At 47.5% G+C, this 17,110-nt stretch overlaps 1 protein-coding gene across 1 annotated transcript in view; it reads left to right on the top strand.

The window, feature by feature from the left end:
• The window catches only part of RYR2 (ryanodine receptor 2), a 3,458,987-nt gene that overhangs the window by 2,533,436 nt on the left and 908,441 nt on the right, over positions 1–17,110 (top strand). The window lies entirely within an intron of this gene.

Genomic DNA, 17,110 nt, shown 5'->3' with positions numbered 1-17,110 from the left:
CTCCCCAGGTGGACCTCCCAGGAAAAGATGCAGGGACAGGTTGGCCAGCCAAAGAATAATAATAATAAATGGTCAACTTAATCCAATCCAAAGCAAAGAGAGACGGCTTGAGACCCTTCTTCGCCAGACCATGGGAGACAAACAAGGTATCAGATTTGCGAAATGAGGCAGTGTGCTGCAAATACACAGAAAGAGCATGATGGACATCAAAAGGTAGGCAAAACAATATCAGAGTCCAAATGAAATGAGTAAACCATCATAGGAAGAAATGCAGGACTAGGTCGAAGCACCACCTTGTCCGGAGAAACAATTAAGAAATAAAGGGGAGTTTAACAAAGCCCCAATCTCCCCCACCCATCTCCCGAAAGAAATGCCGACCAGAAACACAAATTTGGCTGACAGAAACTCAAAGTCAGTGGACTCCAAAGGATCAAATGGAGCACCCTGCAAACCTTGCAGAACTAGAGTCAAGTCTCACAGTGGCACTGGGGAGTAAAGAACAGCACCCCGTAGAGAACAACTGAGCAGCAAGAGTGCCGCTAGAGGGGCAATAGACAACACGCCAGCCCCATGAAAATCCTGGACAGCCATCCACTGACTGTGGAGAGAAGATACAACAAAACTGAGTTGAAAACCGTCCAGAAGGAACTCCAACACTGCCTCAGGATCACTAGAGGAAGATGACAAACCATTGTCCTGACACCAAATGGAAAAATTCCGCCAATGACCTCTATTAGTCTTAAGGTTGGGCGGCCACTGGAACTGCTGAATCAGTGCAGCAATGTCCAAAGAATACTCTTACTTTAAGGTGGACTGCCTTTCAAATGCCAACCCGCAAGCCAAAACCTGTGAAGCGTGTTGAGAGGAAGAAGTGTCTGACACAGCAGGGACGGATGGGTTGGCAATACCCAAAGGGGCCAGACTGACGAATGAAGAAGGCAAGGGAACCAAGGGCACCTCCTTCAAGCCGGTGCAATCAAAAAAAGCTATGCCGGTCCTGGATCACCTTCTGACCCACCCAAGGGAGAAGAGTGATGGGTGGAAATCAATAAAGAAGACCCCAGGGCCAGGGAACAGTCACCACATCCTCTGCCCAAGCCCTTGAAGATGGTATCATACTGCAAAACTGAGGAAGGAGGGCATTCCCCTCCATTGTGAACAAATCCAGCCAAGGGTGACCGAACTGAAGAAGAATCAACTGAAACATCGTCAGATCCAAACCCATCGTCACCAAGGAAGTAAACCTCTGACTCAGAGCATCGTCAGGCCTATTCTCACTCCCTGGAAGATAGACTGCTGAGAGAGCCAGGTGAAGGATTTCCGCCCAAAGATAAATCCTAAAGGAGAAACAAAGAGGGGCACATACCACCCTGCCGATTCAGATAAAAGCGGACAACCTTATTGTCCATCTGAACACACACAGCTGTGTGCATCAACAGGGGCCGAAAAAACAAAAAGGCCTTCAGAAATACCATCATCTATTTCCAATTGGACCACTGAATCATCTCAGACCAAGACCACTTCCCCTGTGCAGGGGAAGCCACCAGAGTTGCACCCCATCCCATCCCACTGGCATCATTCATGAGAACCAGCACAGTATTCGAAATTGAAAAAAACCCTGTTCAAATGAGCAGGGTCCATCCACCACTGGAGATCCCTGCAGATCTGAGGAGCCATGGGAACCAGAGTCTCATACTGCTGAGACAATGGGTTCCTGTGCCTCAGGTGATGGTGAACAAGAGGATATAGGTACATTCTCCCCCTGGGGACTAGGGCCAACGTAGAGGACATATCGCCCTGACTGCGGAGCCAGGTCCTTGTCGATGCCAAGGGAGGAAGAAAGAGAGAGTACGTATGTGAGCAAACACTAACACAATGTTCCTCTGACACAAAGGCCTCCCCCAAGTCCATCCTGAAGTGGGCCCATTGAAGAAGAGATCTTGGGATGGCTGGATCTGGGACTTCTTACAGTTGATCAAGAAGCCGTACTCCTGCAACAGTGTGATTCTCCCCAGTATGTCCACCTGGGCCTTGGAAAAAGAATAAGAGGCAATCAGCCAGTCATCCGGATTAGGGAAAAGCACGGCATCCTCAGAATGTAAAATATTCACCAGCTTTGCCGCCAGCTTGGTAAACACTGGTAGAGGCTACCCAAAGCAGGAACTTGTGTTGAGATGGATGCACCAGGAGGTAAGCATCCAAGAGATAGATGGAGGTCAGGAACTCACTCTTCCGTAAGAGAGGCAGAATCAACTGGAGAGATACCATCTTGAAATACACAAGAGGAATACATTGATTGACACTCTTGAGGTCCAGCACAAGGTAGAACTCTCATGACGTCTTCTGTACCAGGAAAAGTAGGGATTATTAACTATGGAAAATCTTCCCAGGAGGTACTGGAATAATGGCCGCCTTCTGGAGCAGTAACTGAAGTCCCTGGAGAACAGCCAACTACTGTGGGGAACAAGGAGCAGGAGTCTTGAAAAAATGGCGAGGATGAGTGTCGCCGAATTTTTCTGTATATACTAAATTTACTGTATATTCTGAGACCACTTGGATGGCCCATGTATCCACAATGGTCCGAGCCCAAATGTCCTGAAAGAACTGCAGACAGCCCCCCACTGAACGAAACCTGGAGCAGTCATCCTTTAGGAGGCTTGGGAACAGCAGCTGTGGCTGCAGAGTTCTGGGATTTGTTAGCATTGAGGGTGACCTGGCCTTGACCTCTACCACAAAAGGGCTGGTGCTGAGGAGCCCTACCCCCCAGCAAGAAATGCCTATTTGTAACCAAAACCTGTGCCCCTGGAGACAGGCTGAACAAGAGTAACCATCTTCCTGTTTTCTGCTGGCTTCTTGATCTGCTCCTCCAAATCACTGCCAAAAAACCTTGGAACTTGTAATGGGCAGTTTCAAAAGGATTGCCTTGTGAGCAGAATTCACTTTCCACAAGCGCATCCAAATGTTGCACCGGGCAGCAATGGCAGCTCTAAAAGCCACTGCAGATTCACAGGGATTGTCAGATGTAATGTTGGAAAGAAAGTGCACCTGTTGTTCCATTAATGACAAGAGTGCAGAGAAATTCACACTCATCTGCACCTTTTCTGCCAAGAAATAGAAGTCCTTAATGAGGACTGATGGCATAAGTGGAGTATGCATTATCACAGACTACAAAGTTCGAAGCCACATATGCCTGCTTCCCTGCCCCTTTCACCTTCTTGTCAACAGCATCAGTTGGACGAGCATCCTCCGACACCACAGCCCCTTGGGTGGACAACTCAGCCATGATGTTATCAGTTTTCACAGAACCTGGGAATTCCTCCCCATTCTTCTCCAGAGAGTAATGTTTCAACAAGAAGTGAGGGAAGGACTGCTTTTCAATATCCTTCCATTCATTTGTAAGTCCACAGCAAATGGAAGCGTGCAAGTGCAAAGATTTAGGTTCAGCCTGTTGATACTGCGAGAAGAAGTCAAGTCATGATCATGTGTGTTGTATTTTTGTATACTTTGATGGTATGTTTTACAGAATAAAGTATGTATGACTCGGAAAAGTCATCATCAGTCCGTGCCTGATCTGAAGCAGCAAAGCCCAAATTGTCCTGAGCATGCTGCACGATTTAGGCCAATCTGCGCCCTGCACATAACAGCCCTTCAGGTCACCCCCCACCAAGAAATGATCCATTCTAAGCACTTTTGCAGAAAGAGGAGCCCCCTCCGGGCACGAAACACAGATTCCACTGCAGCTGCAATAATGGCCTGAAGAGCTGGGGGTAACTGATACCCCGCAGATGGCCCAGTTACCACTGCAATGTCCTCTGAATCGCTTATGACTATACCACCAAGCAGTCAGCAATCAGTCAGCAAACTGAAAGGGCAAAAAGGACCTCACAAAACGCCTCCAAACACTATCGATCCACAAGGAAAATTAAAACGGTAACCAGGTCGGCAGAGGCACAAAATTCCGGTGAAAACCAGCTGGAAACCACGGCAATGCTATCCTCACCACAGACTCCCTACCCACAAAGGACAGGCAGAAGATGCATGACGCACCGCCTAGGCAAAGCGGAGGCTCCATTTTGAGATCAGGCAGATGTCAGGATCTGCCGATCTCATCAACATCGCACCGGACAGCTGAAAAAGTGGCGCGCACCCCTCGGAGCTCTAAATGCTGCAAATTTAAATCATAGGATTTTTTGTTTTTAATTGTTTAACATCCCCGAGTCTGTCACAGGCTGCCCTGCAGGCCACAGATGCCCCCTGTGGGTTTGCATGCCCACCATACGAGCGTGACCACAAGAAAGCAAAATCAAACCGCTACAGCTGGTCTGTAACAATAAACGAAAAATAGAAAAACGTACCTTAGCCAATATGGTAATCGGCTGCAGAAAAATGAAATGGGAAGTCGTTACCGGGAAGTTTGGTAATTAGGTTCTGCAGAAATGGAGATAAACAAATACGTAAGCGCTGTGAGAGGAAGACGAACAAGGAGGTAATGAACATTGTAGAGCATTCCAGTGCTGATGTTGAGTAAACTTTAATTTACAATCTTGCATCAAGTCCATTTGCATACCCAGGTCCAGATTTATCAAGCCTTTGCATTTTTCTTGTGTCGTGCAAAGTGATGCAAGGACAACGCAAAGGCTTTAGTAATATTTACAAAGCCATGCAAGGGATGATTTGCGTCATCTTGCTTGGCTTTGTAAAGAAATGTAACGCAACGCAGCTGCTTGCACGATATTACATTACTTTTCAATCTGGAAGGCGTTCCATGGGTGGGGCATGGGTGGGACCATTCAGCCATATTTACTATAGCTGGTAAACATGGAAATGTGTAAAAATGCCATGTCTACCCCAGTTAGCCATAACGAGGAGAAATACCTTTATTTCTCCTCGTTATTTTCCCTTTGCACGCCTGCTGCATCTTGCAGCACAAATAGAATGAGGAAAATGCCTCTAAGGATTGTTTTTGTGCAGAAAGGTCTCCCTGTCTGCACAGAAACAATTCTGCCTGTAATGCAGGCACCCTTGCACTGTTGTGCATGGGTCCCAGTGTTGGTCACAGGCTGCACACAGTGTGCAAGGAGGGAATTGAAATGCTCCATATCTTTCTAACTATAGAGCCTTTTATGCTCTCTCCCTTTCAGGCAGTGCATCAACTTTGCTTGCTTCCCTGTGTTCCATGAAAGATGAGTAAATATGCCCCCTAGTATCAGAATCTGCACACTGCTTTAGTTTTTGAACAACAAAGGATTCACAATTCCTTCACAGTGCAATGCAGCGGTGCACATCGAGGCTTATGCTGCCAGCTTCATTGACATTAACAGAGCTAAACCTGCTTCTGTCACTCATTGTGCTGATTAGAAAATAATGGGAGGAAGCCCTGCATGGGACAGCAGACTTCTACCTCAGCATTCGAAGTACAACTTTGCCAGCTTTGCCACCACCCTCCTTTAATGGGTTATTGGTTTCACTGCAACTAAAAGTGGCACATTGTGACTTGGGCATCCCGCGGTATATTTAGCTAAATTGACAGCTTACCCATTTCTTCTTGACTACCACCTGCCTTCTACAGTTTGTAAACACTTCGGCCCAGATTCTGAAAACTGTCACGGAGCACAGTGCAGCCCCCAAAGAGGCTGCACTGCATTTCAAGACAGGGAGAGAGCAGGAGAGCACCCTATTCACAGAGATATGGCTCTCTCCTCACCTCTCTCTGACATCAGCACTGATTTCTGCTGTCGTGCGCAATGCACTTTCCTTAGTGCCATAGTGCTAAGGCGCGTGCCTGAGTCTAGCATAGGTTTTTTACACAAATGGTACTCTTCCTGCACAAAATACTTTGCCTAGACACACTTTAAAACTTTTCCTACTTTGTATGTGTGCTGCACAGTGCAGCATGCATGCAAAGTCGGAAAATAAGGGAGAAATTAAAACATTTCTCAATTTAACAACTGGTTTACAGTGGCGCAAATTTTTGGCGCTAAACCCTGTCTACTAATGTTAGTAGAAAGGGTTAAGCATCAAAAAGCTTGGGTGATTGCATGGGAACACCCATATACCACCAATGTAATGCCCCCTTGACGCAAAATAATGCAAGTCAGCGTTTTGCGCTGCTTTGCGTTACTTTTCCATACATTGGCTAATACCAATTAGTGTTGGTTTGTTAATCCCCAAATAGGTCTAGTGTCAGGTTAGCGTTACAAAAGTATTCCTAACCCGACGCTAAACCTTTGGGAATCTGGACCTACATGTTTTTTTACAGCAGGAGCGTTTGTAAAGAACTGCATAACCAGGAGAGTCACAAGGAGGGAGAAAAAGCTTTTTTGCTACCTTCTCTCACTTGTGACTCATCTCAGTGTGTGAATTGAGATTAATAATGGTAATATTGAATGCCTATTGGTGTATTTTAAATTGGCACTTTGCAGTCATGGAGTATGCTTTCCTGGGTTTGTCAATACACAATCTAGATGTGTGAATCTGGACACTATTCTTTTAAAAATGGATTTGAGAGGTTTTTTTCATTACTTTGGATATTACTCTCTGTTATTGTTTTGATTGTGTGTATGTCACAGTTTATTAATGTAATATAATAAACGTTATGCTCTAATTCACTTATCACTGCATGATGTTGGTTTTCCAATGGCACATTGAAAAATGCATGCAATATGCAGACCAGTGATGTGCAACAGATTACATTCATGTCAGTTGTCTGCTGTACAGGCTCTCAATGTTAGATTCTCCAAATAGACTACAAAGCTACATGAGTACTATACTTTACGGTATACCCAAGTGAAGTGTGTACACAAAATGCAGTGTGTGCCTGTACTACAGAGCCCTCTGTAAACCATCACATAGCAACAATCTGACCCACCACGTATTGAGGGTGTGCTGGTGGTTGTCCAATCTTTCGATGAAGAAACCAGAGGCTCCCTCATTGAACGAGTAGATTGACCTTTCATCAATCCTCCCTGTGTGGCATCAGTAATGCTAAGCTGATCTGTTCCTGGGCTCCTCTGGTCTGGCTTTGGGAAGGTTCCTCAACCCATTGGTGTTTAATCTCTGATGGAACAATAGTTAAAACTGTGCCCTCCCACAAAAACCCTACCCAAGGGGTGATTTAAAATATCCTCTAGCAGGTCTACATTGGTGATCACTTGTAAATATATTTTTTAACATCATGTAGTCCACATTCAGGAATGGCTTTGGCTTGACAATAGAACTCTTACCATTCTTTCTCCCTGACTTAAAGATAATTCAAATTAGGGCTTCTCCATTATTGGCAGTGTGAACCTTGTAGCTACATCCTCATTATACATAAGTGTCAAGACCGGAAATGGGGGGCTAAATTTATCTTTGCCCGGAGTGCATTGTAGCATCCTGTTTGCACTCAGTCTGCATTGTGACCCTGACAAGCCTTTGGAATGCCATAGATGCATTTGGGGCATCAGAAATTGGTTGGTTCATAATCCATCACGGATACACTACCTCATCAAGAGGCACGATCCATTTATTCTGAAGATCTTTGCAAATGGTTGTGATTGCAGGAATAGAGACCTGCTAGGGACAGCAGTCTTTTGTTTCTGATGGATACATCTGCCAGTGGATTCCTCACCTTGTGAATACCCCCTGCGCCAGAATTCCACAGAACTTTTCTTTCCCAGCACTCCACGTCGACGCGGGCGACGTCATAATGCATCGGCTCCGCTCGCGACTCCGTACGACATCACCGGAGCCATAAGAAGCCCACGTCGGCGTGATGACGTCAGTTCCCTTTTTTCCGCGCCGTCGACGCACAACGGTTTTTTCCAGTGCTCTCTAGGTACTTTGTAGTGTTGCTATGTTACTGTTAAAAATCTGGTATGTCTTCGACGAGGAAGTCGGGCTTTAAGCCCTGTAGGGAATGTGGAGGTCTAATGTCCATGACTGATCCACATCAAGACTGCTTGTGGTGCCTTTCTTCGGACCACGATGTGGAAGATTGTGTGTGCTGTAGGAGGATGAATCCTAAAGCACTGAAGGAGAGGAAGATTAAACTCTTTATGAAAAAGATCGGTGAGGAGAAGAGAGGGAGAAAGAAGGAGAAGTCGAGGCGGGAGTCGTCGACTTCGAGGTCGTCGAGGTCGAAGAAGCATCATAAAAAAAGAAAGCATTTTTCTCGACGTCGGTCCTCGAAGAACAGGAAATCGAGGTCGACTTCACCCCGTCGGCGTCAAAGCAAGGACTTGTCACCTTCTCCTTCGAAGTCTCCAAGAGGATCTCCTTCGCCGAAGCGGGCTGCAGCGCGTTCATGGGCGCAGTCCCCGGCGCAGTCACCGGCTCCGTCAAAGGCTTCGTCTCCGGTTCGAGTGGAGTCAGATGTTTCTATTGATGAGCAGGAACAGGAAGAGCCTGCTCCAGTGCCTGATGAATCTGCGGCTCCGGTAGAAGACACTGCAGAGCCGACGCCAGATACTCCACAAAGGGATACAGGTTCTGTTCCTTATCCACAGTTCCCGGCTCCAGGTACAGATGCGACGCAATTTCTAAATGCCATGTATGGTATATTTAATAGGGCGGCCTTCCCATCCGGAGCACCAACTGGTCCCATGGGTCCTATGGCGTATACGCTAGGGGTGCCGCAGCATTATGCTCAGGCCCCCTTTTTGCCCTTTATGCCGATGGCGCATTTGTGGCAGTTTCCGGCGCCGACAGGGGATCCGTCAAGGCTTCGGATGGATCATCCTGTTTCGGAGCCTTCCTCGACGCCGACGCCGTCGGCGCCGCGTCCGGCGCCGCCGACTCCGGTACCTCTGGCTCCACCGACGCCGCGTACGACGTCAACGACGCCGGCTCCCTGGACTCGATCAAGAAGGGAGGCTCAAAGGGTATTGGAGGAAGGAAGGTATAGAGCAGAGGTGGAGGAAGGTGAAGTGGACACTTCTTCGGATGAATTTGAGGGAATAGAAGAAGCAAGTGGTTTGGATCTGACCCCAGAGTGGGAACATACTTCTGCAAGATCTTCTCCACCACAGGAATTGGCACCCTACCATGTGGTAATTAAGAAGGCCGCAGATCTGTTAGATTTGCAGCTGCCCTCTGTGGAGTACAAGTCTAACTTGCTTACGGAGGTGTTGCACTCTCCGACATCAACTTCGGAGCCTTTGTTGCTTTTCAATGAGGCCATCTTAGAGCCGGTTTTGGAGGTGTGGAAGAAACCTCTTTCTTCTCCGGCGGTTTCTAGACAGGTGGCAAGAAGGTATAGGGTGGCACCTGGGGATCCTGATTTTTTGTCAATGCATCCATCTCCGGAGAGCCTAGTTGTGCAGGCATCTTGTTCGAAACATGCTTCGGGTGCTTTCCCTCAGTCTCCAGCAGATAGGGAGTCCAAGAAAATCGACCAGGCGGCTAAAAAGTCTTTCTCTTCAGGAAGTATGGCGCTGAAGTCATCTAATGCCACGTGCCTGCTGGGACGTTATGTTCATGCCTTGATGGACTCAATAAAATCTTTAGCCCCTAAATTACCTGAGGGTGATAAGGTGTCCTTCTTGGAGGTGGTTGTGGACACTCAGGCGGCTGCCAGACAGGTGATCCAGTCAGGGCTGGATACGGCAGATTCGGTGGCAAGAATTATGGGTTCATCTATAGCCGCGAGAAGACAGGCGTGGCTCCGTTCCTCTAGGTTCTCTGCGGATATTCAGGCCACATTGGTGGATCTGCCATTCGACGGACATAAACTGTTTGGGGAGAAGGCAGACTCTGCCCTACAACCATTTAAGGACAGCAGATTGACGGCAAAGTCCTTGGGTCTGCAGGCACCTACTAGGGGTTCAGCTTTTAGAAAGTTTAGGGGTTTCGGAAGATCATCCTTTCGCTCCTTCCGACAGCCTCAGCAGCAGCAGCAGCAACAACAGAATCCCCTCTATAGGTCCTATAGAGGGAAGCAAAGGGGTCGGAGAGGTTCTGGACGCAACCCCTCTTCTTCGTCCTCCTCCTCTGCTCCCAATGAGGCTTCAGGGAAGCAGCCCTAGATCCCCCATCCCGGATCATGTAAGTCCTGTGGGGGGTCGGGTGTCCTACTTTCTACGGGATTGGAAATCTGTTACAACAGACCTTAGGGTTTTGAACCTCGTAGAGACTGGGTACGCCCTTCCCTTTCGGGAGTTTCCTCCCCTTACCCTCCTTGCCAAGGTTATTGCTCGGAGGACCATCTGCTTCTCCTGCAGAAAGAGGTTCTAGCCTTGCTTCAGAAGGGTGCAATAGAGGTGGTTCCGGAGCAGGAAAGGGGTCAGGGATGCTACTCCCGGTATTTCCTGATTCCCAAAAAGGACGGCAGATTGCGTCCGATACTGGACCTCAGAATCTTGAACTTTTACCTGAAACAGGAGAAATTCAAGATGCTGACCCTTGCGCAGGTTCTTCAAGCGTTGCAGCAAGGAGACTGGATGGTGTCGCTCGACTTGCAGGACGCGTACTTCCATGTCCCAATCCTGAAGTCGCACAGGAAGTATCTCCGTTTTACGGTTGGGTCGCAACATTACCAGTTTGCGGTCCTCCCGTTTGGTCTTACTACCGCACCTCGAGTCTTCACAAAGGTGATGGCAGTGGTGGCTGCTCATCTCAGGAGGTCGGGGATTCCGGTTTTCCCCTACCTGGACGACTGGCTTCTGAAGGCAGAGTCCCCAGAGATGGTGCAGCATCATCTGCAGGTAACATCTTGGCTGTTATTCGAGTTGGGTTTCTCGATCAATGTGCCCAAATCTCACCTGGTGCCCTCTCAACGCAGCCTGTTCATAGGGGTGGTACTGGACACTACTGTGTGTCGAGCATTCCCTCCTCCTCAAAGGATTCTCGACATTCAGGAAGTGGTCCCTTTATTCCACAATGGAGCGGTTGTTCCAGTTCTGAAGGTCTTTCGCCTGCTCGGTCTGTTCGCCTCCTGCATTCTGTTGGTCAACCATGCACGCTGGCACATGAGGGCGCTCCAGTGGTGCCTCCGCAGGCAGTGGTATCAGCACAATGGAGATCTCAGGGAGTCGATCAGGATCTCCGGAGAAGCTGCAGCGGATCTATCTTGGTGGAGCGTGGAGGGCAATCTGTCCCAAGGAAAGCCCTTCCATCTTCCTTCATCGGTGGCCACAGTGATAACGGATGCATCCACCCTAGGGTGGGGTGCTCATCTGGGGGATCTGGAGATCAAGGGTCTTTGGTCTCCGGAGGAGAGGTTGCTTCACATCAACCTTCTGGAATTGCGGGCGATTCGTTTGGCGCTCAAAGCCTTCCTCCCTTCCCTTCACGGTCAGTCGGTTCAAGTCCTGACGGACAACACTACCGCGATGTGGTATGTCAACAAGCAGGGAGGAGTGGGGTCGCGTTGTCTCTGCAGAGAGGCTCTGCGTCTCTGGTCCTGGGCTCAGGACCATCAGATTTGTCTGATGGCAAATCATCTGGCCGGGGTGCTGAACGTACGTGCGGACAGTCTCAGTCGGCAGTTCTCCGCCGACCACGAGTGGAGGCTCCATCCGGAGGTGGTTCGTTTCGTCTTTCAGACGTGGGGAGCACCTTGGGTGGACCTGTTGCCACCTGCGAGAACGCGCACTGCCCGTCATTCTGCAGTCTCCAGTATCCGATGCAGGGGGCGTTGGGGGACGCGTTTCAGTTGGGTTGGGGCTCGCAACTCCTTTACGCGTTTCCTCCCATACCCTTGATTCCTCCGGTTCTGAGGAAGATTCGCCAAGACCGGGCCCAAGTCATATTGATCGCCCCGGATTGGCCAAGAAGGGTGTGGTACACAGATCTTCTCCACCTCTCCTCGTGCCCTCTGCTCCATCTCCCTCTGAGGGCAGACCTCCTCTCGCAGTCGGAGGGGCAGGTTCTACACCCCCACCTCCAGAGCTTACACCTTCATGCCTGGAGATTGAACGGGGCAACCTGAGTTCTTTCTCTCTCCCACCTGATGTGGTGGACGTTATTTCATGGGCCAGGCGACACTCCACCAAGTCCATTTACTCCTACAGGTGGTCCAAGTTTGTAAAATGGTGTGGAGAGAGATCCATTGACCCTTTAAAAGCCCATCTTTCTGATGTGCTCCAGTTTGCTCTTTCCTTGGTTCAGCAGGGCTGTGCTGTGGCCACGGTCAAGGGCTATCTTTCGGCCTTATCGGCTTTTCTATGCCTTCCTGATCAACCGTCACTATTTAAATCTCCGGTTGTTCTGAGGTTTATCAAGGGCCTTACAAACATGTTTCCTCCCACTCCTTTTGTAATGCCTCAGTGGGACCTTAATCTTGTTTTAACCTTTCTGATGGTGTCCCCTTTTGAGCCTCTACATAGTTGGCTGTTGAGGCTGTTGTCCTTTAAGGTGGTTTTTCTTGTAGCCATAACCTCGGCAAGGAGGGTGAGTGAGCTCCAAGCTCTTAGTTCTAGACCCCCTTTTCTTACATTACATGCTGAATGGATGGTTCTGAGGACCAGGGCTGCCTTCCTGCCAAAAGTTGTTACTCCGTTTCTGTTTTTTATCCACCTCCTCATCCTTCCAAGGAGGAGGAGAGACTCCATCGCCTGGACCCGAAGAGGGCTGTGAGTTTTTATCTGGACAGGACTAAAGACTTTCGTCTAGATGATCAACTCCTCATTGGCTACGTTGGTCATTCGAAGGGTAAAGCGGTGCACAAGCGCACGCTATCGAGATGGATCATCCTTGCCATCAAGATCTGCTACGCCCTGGCTGGTAAGACTCCTCCTGAGGGCATTAGAGCTCATTCGACTAGAGCAAAATCATCTACATCAGCTTTGGCCCGGGGTGTTCCTGTGGCAGATATTTGTAAAGCCGCGACTTGGGCCTCCCTCCATACTTTCGCAAAGCATTATTGCTTGGACTCTGAGATGAGGAGGGAGGGCCACTTTGCGCGCTCTGTGTTGCAAGATTTTCTGGTATAGGAAGGTGGACACCCTCCTCCGGGAGTGGGGACTGCTGTCGGAATCTATTCACAAGGTGAGGAATCCACTGGCAGATGTATCCATCAGAAGAACAAGTTACTTACCTTCGGTAACGCTTTTTCTGGTGGATACAGTATCTGCCTGTGGATTCCTCACTGACCCACCCGCCTACCCGTTGTCCACCTTTGTATACCATGAAATAAGTCTTGTTTGGTATGCTTGTACATTTATAGGAAATGCTTGTTTATTTAGCATCCTTTTCCTTTGTATACTGTGTATATGTGTTGGTATACTGTATACTGTGTATACTTTGAGTTGTGGTTGGTTCACCTGTTCGCCTCGAAGGCTATGAAAAAATGGGTGGAACTGACGTCATCACGCCGACGTGGGCTTCTTATGGCTCCGGTGAGGTCGTACGGAGTCGCGAGCGGAGCCGATGCATTATGACGTCGCCCACGTCGACGTGGAGTGCTGGGAAGGAAAAGTTCCGTGGAATGCAGGCGCAGGGGGTATTCACAAGGTGAGGAATCCACAGGCAGATACTGTATCCACCAGAAAAAGCGTTACCGAAGGTAAGTATCTTGTTCTTTAGCATTTCTCTGCTCGCATTCACAAGGTAGCAGTATTTCCTTCCCTGTCTTTTAAAGGAACAGGGATCACAATGCCCAGAAAAAGTGACCGGTCACAAAAGAGTTACGAGGGGCAGTACACAGTAGTCAAGATGGTTGCCCTCTGCTCCATTAGTCCCTACAGGTGCCTTCTCGGACAACTGCTACATTGTGTATGGTTACTGACTGAAAATGCCTGCTGATAACCTTTGAATTCTTTGCAGTTAAAGACCATTTATACATTTCTTCGTTAATCACACAATTGCTGGCACACCATGCTCTGACACCTATTCATTGTGATTCACAAGAACTCACAATTAGCACACCATAAGTCACAATTATTATGTCTCTCACCTTCCCATAAAACTCAATTGGCATTCGCCCATCCCTGGCATTTTTAGGTCAAGCATTCGAGACTTCTTGTATATACTTTAGTATATACTTATTTGTGTATGTAGTTTGTGGGCTCTGGAGATCATCCCTAGGGCTAGTCTGCTTCTGCTTAGGGACTGTTTTTCCATTCAACTGCCTCTATTTAACTGTCTTGATAGAAAATGACCAGCAGAGGTCTGTAAAATACCAGAATTGCTTTCTGCTTGTTCAGTTGCCTCCATTTAACTGTCTTGATAGAAAACGACCAATAGAGGTCAGTAAAATACCACAATTTCTTTCTGCTGAGGGACTTTCCTTTTTTAATATTTCTGGGAACTGCCTCTATTTAACTTTCTTGATAGAAAATGACCAGCAGAGATCAGTAAAATACCATAATCACTTTAGCACTCTCTTGATTCCAGTCCATAGAAATTGTCTTCCATGAGCACCCGTAGACAATAATATTTTTTTCAAATCTTGTATTTTCAGTGATATGACCACCGAAGGCCCTGATTTTATATGAAAAACAGAGCTTTGGACTATACCATTTCCTGCTGAAAGGCAATATTTCTCTCCATGTGTTCCCATACCTGGTGTGTCATGCAGTTTGGTGCTTACTTTCCCTCCATGTTAACGAACAGTAGATGTTTCAGCACCCAGGCTAATGTGCTTCATAGCTAAATACATATAAGGTCCCAAAGGCAAGACCGATTGCATTGCAAATGCTTGTTTCTTTAGTGATCATACTGGCTATATTATTGACCCCTTCTTGTTCCCTGAATTCTGTGAATTTAAGAATACTGGAAACATATATCACGGCCTCCCAATCTGTTCCTATTTCAAAACTGTGATTTCTGACAATGAATTTCTTAATGTTAACTGACTGACCTTTAGAGTTCAAGGAATAACTACAATCAAATCTATACACCAAAGGTTTTCTGTCTCTTTCGCCACACTGCCAAAACATTTCTTTAGCTAATTCTGCTCCTTCACTGAGCTTTCTCCAATATAATCTTAATCTCTTTAAGAACCTCTTCATATTCAAATCTAGGGATACAAGCACATTTCTTTCCATATATTTTCAAGTCATTTTCCAATTTTGTTTGTGTCACTATTGTTTTACTTTTTCCCTAAACAAACAAATTGTATTTTCCCATATGTGTACTTTATTGGTGACACAACTAAGACAGCCAAGTCCTATACACCCTGGTTAATTCACTTAAAAAATTCTAAGTTTGTTTTTCTAGACAAATGGGAGAGAGATCCCACAAACCGAATTCATTCTACTGTGTGACTGCTGACCGTTTACAGTGATCTTTTGAATATTCAGTTGCTATGTCTCGCCTCTAAATTCCCCTGTGCAAGCACTTTGAGGCTGTGATATGTCGGAATGTAATGTTTAAAACAAACTCAAAACTAAATTAATTTAAATGCATTAGGTGCATGTTAGACTTGGCATCCTTGGCGTGGTTTCCCCAGACTTTTTTTCCTCTACCCCCTGTATTTTTCATTGTATGCTGGGTTTTGTTTTTGCTGGCTCAGATGCTTTGGGCACTTTGCTACTGCTGATCAGTGTCAAAGCACAAGTTCTCCCTGTATGAATTGTTGTTGTAATTGGTTATCCATTAATGGCATATTTGATTCACTGGTAAGTCCCTAGTGCAGTGCACTGTGTGTGCCCAGGGCCTGTAAATCAAATGCTACCAGTGGGCCTGCAGCACTGATTGTGCCACCCACATCAGTCACCCTGTAAATATGTCTCAGACTTACCACTGTAGTGTCTGCGCGCAGTTTTAAACTGCCATGTTACCCTGGCAAATTCACCCACTTGCCAGGCCCAAATCTTCCCTTCTCTTACATGTAGGGCGATCCTCAGGTAGTCCCAAGGTACCTCCATGGGCAGGGTGCAGTGTATGTAAAAGGTGGGACATGGGCTGGTGTGTTTTACATGTCCTGATAGTGAACCACTGCCAATTTCATTTTTCAGGATTGAAAGGCTATTTGTCCCGTAGGCTAACACGGGAGTTGCTTTGTAACCTCTCACAAGTATAACTTTCCAGTGTGACAAGATGAAGAAATGGAGTTTAGGCTCTCTAAACTCAGACTTTAATAACACATTTTTTTAGGGAGATGGTTTTTAAATTGTGTGCTTGAAAATGCCTATTTTATAAAGAAGGCATTTTCTCATTTAACCATTCTGTTTGCTTCTGTTGTTTTATGTATTGACTATCTGGTTTTGGAGTGACAGTAGCTGGGGACAGCTACAAGGGGGGTTGAGGTATGTCCTGCCTTTCCTTGGTGACTCATAGATGGGCTGAATAGACCTTGGCTACATTTAGAGTGGTGGAAGGAGTTTCATTTGCACCTGAATCGGCTGGGTCTCCTTTGCACAATGCTGTCTATACCTCTTTGGAACCAGCTGCACCAGAGAGGCCAGAACTGGTTTGGACTGGGCTCCAAGACCCTTGCCAAAAAGGGAACAAAGAGACAATGCAGTGTAATTATTGAACCCTAAACCCCAGTGAATTAGATCACTTCCGGACTTGGGAGGAACCTCTGCCAAGGTGAAGATGTGGAGAGCTGTCAGGAGGAGTGCTGACCCTTTGCTGTGTTGCTTTGCTGGGTTGGCCTGCAGTTGCGGCTTCTGCTAAAGAGGGGACAAAGACTAGAACTTTGCTGTGAACCTGCTTGAAGATGAATCTCCAAGGGCTTGAGCGTGCATGCCTCCTGTTCTGACATCTCAGGACCACAAAGACTTCATCTGTAACTCACTGACCAGCACCTGGACTCCTCTGTGGATGCCACCAGTGATGCCGCGACCTGCACCTAGGCCGGGGGCACCGCTCATGAAGTGCACGATGCACTGCCCACCTGCACCGCAGCTTTAACTCCCTTCGACACCTGCAGTTATGGACCTACCTGACATCAGTAATCACACCAACGGTGTCACCGCCAGCATCCTGTTATCATGAAGTCGATGACTGACGAGGGTGACTTCCAAACTCTTTGAATTCGCATCATGTCACCTCACCGGAGTTGACGCTTAACTTCCCCTGTTCTGGATTCAATTCCTCATCTCCTCACAGATTCAACGGCTAGGCTCCCCCATGGCAACCAGGGAACTGGCCTCGATCTTGACACGGATGCCTCACATCCATGATGCTGTGCATCGCCCATAGACTTCGTTTTCCAAGGTACTGTTGTTTGGGGGTCTGTGTG

Source organism: Triturus cristatus, chromosome 6 (genome assembly GCF_964204655.1).
Source record: "Triturus cristatus chromosome 6, aTriCri1.1, whole genome shotgun sequence".
In the NCBI taxonomy this organism is placed as follows: domain Eukaryota; kingdom Metazoa; phylum Chordata; class Amphibia; order Caudata; family Salamandridae; genus Triturus; species Triturus cristatus.
Note: the sequence above shows the minus strand (reverse complement) of the source record. Positions and strands in the feature narration are given on the sequence as shown.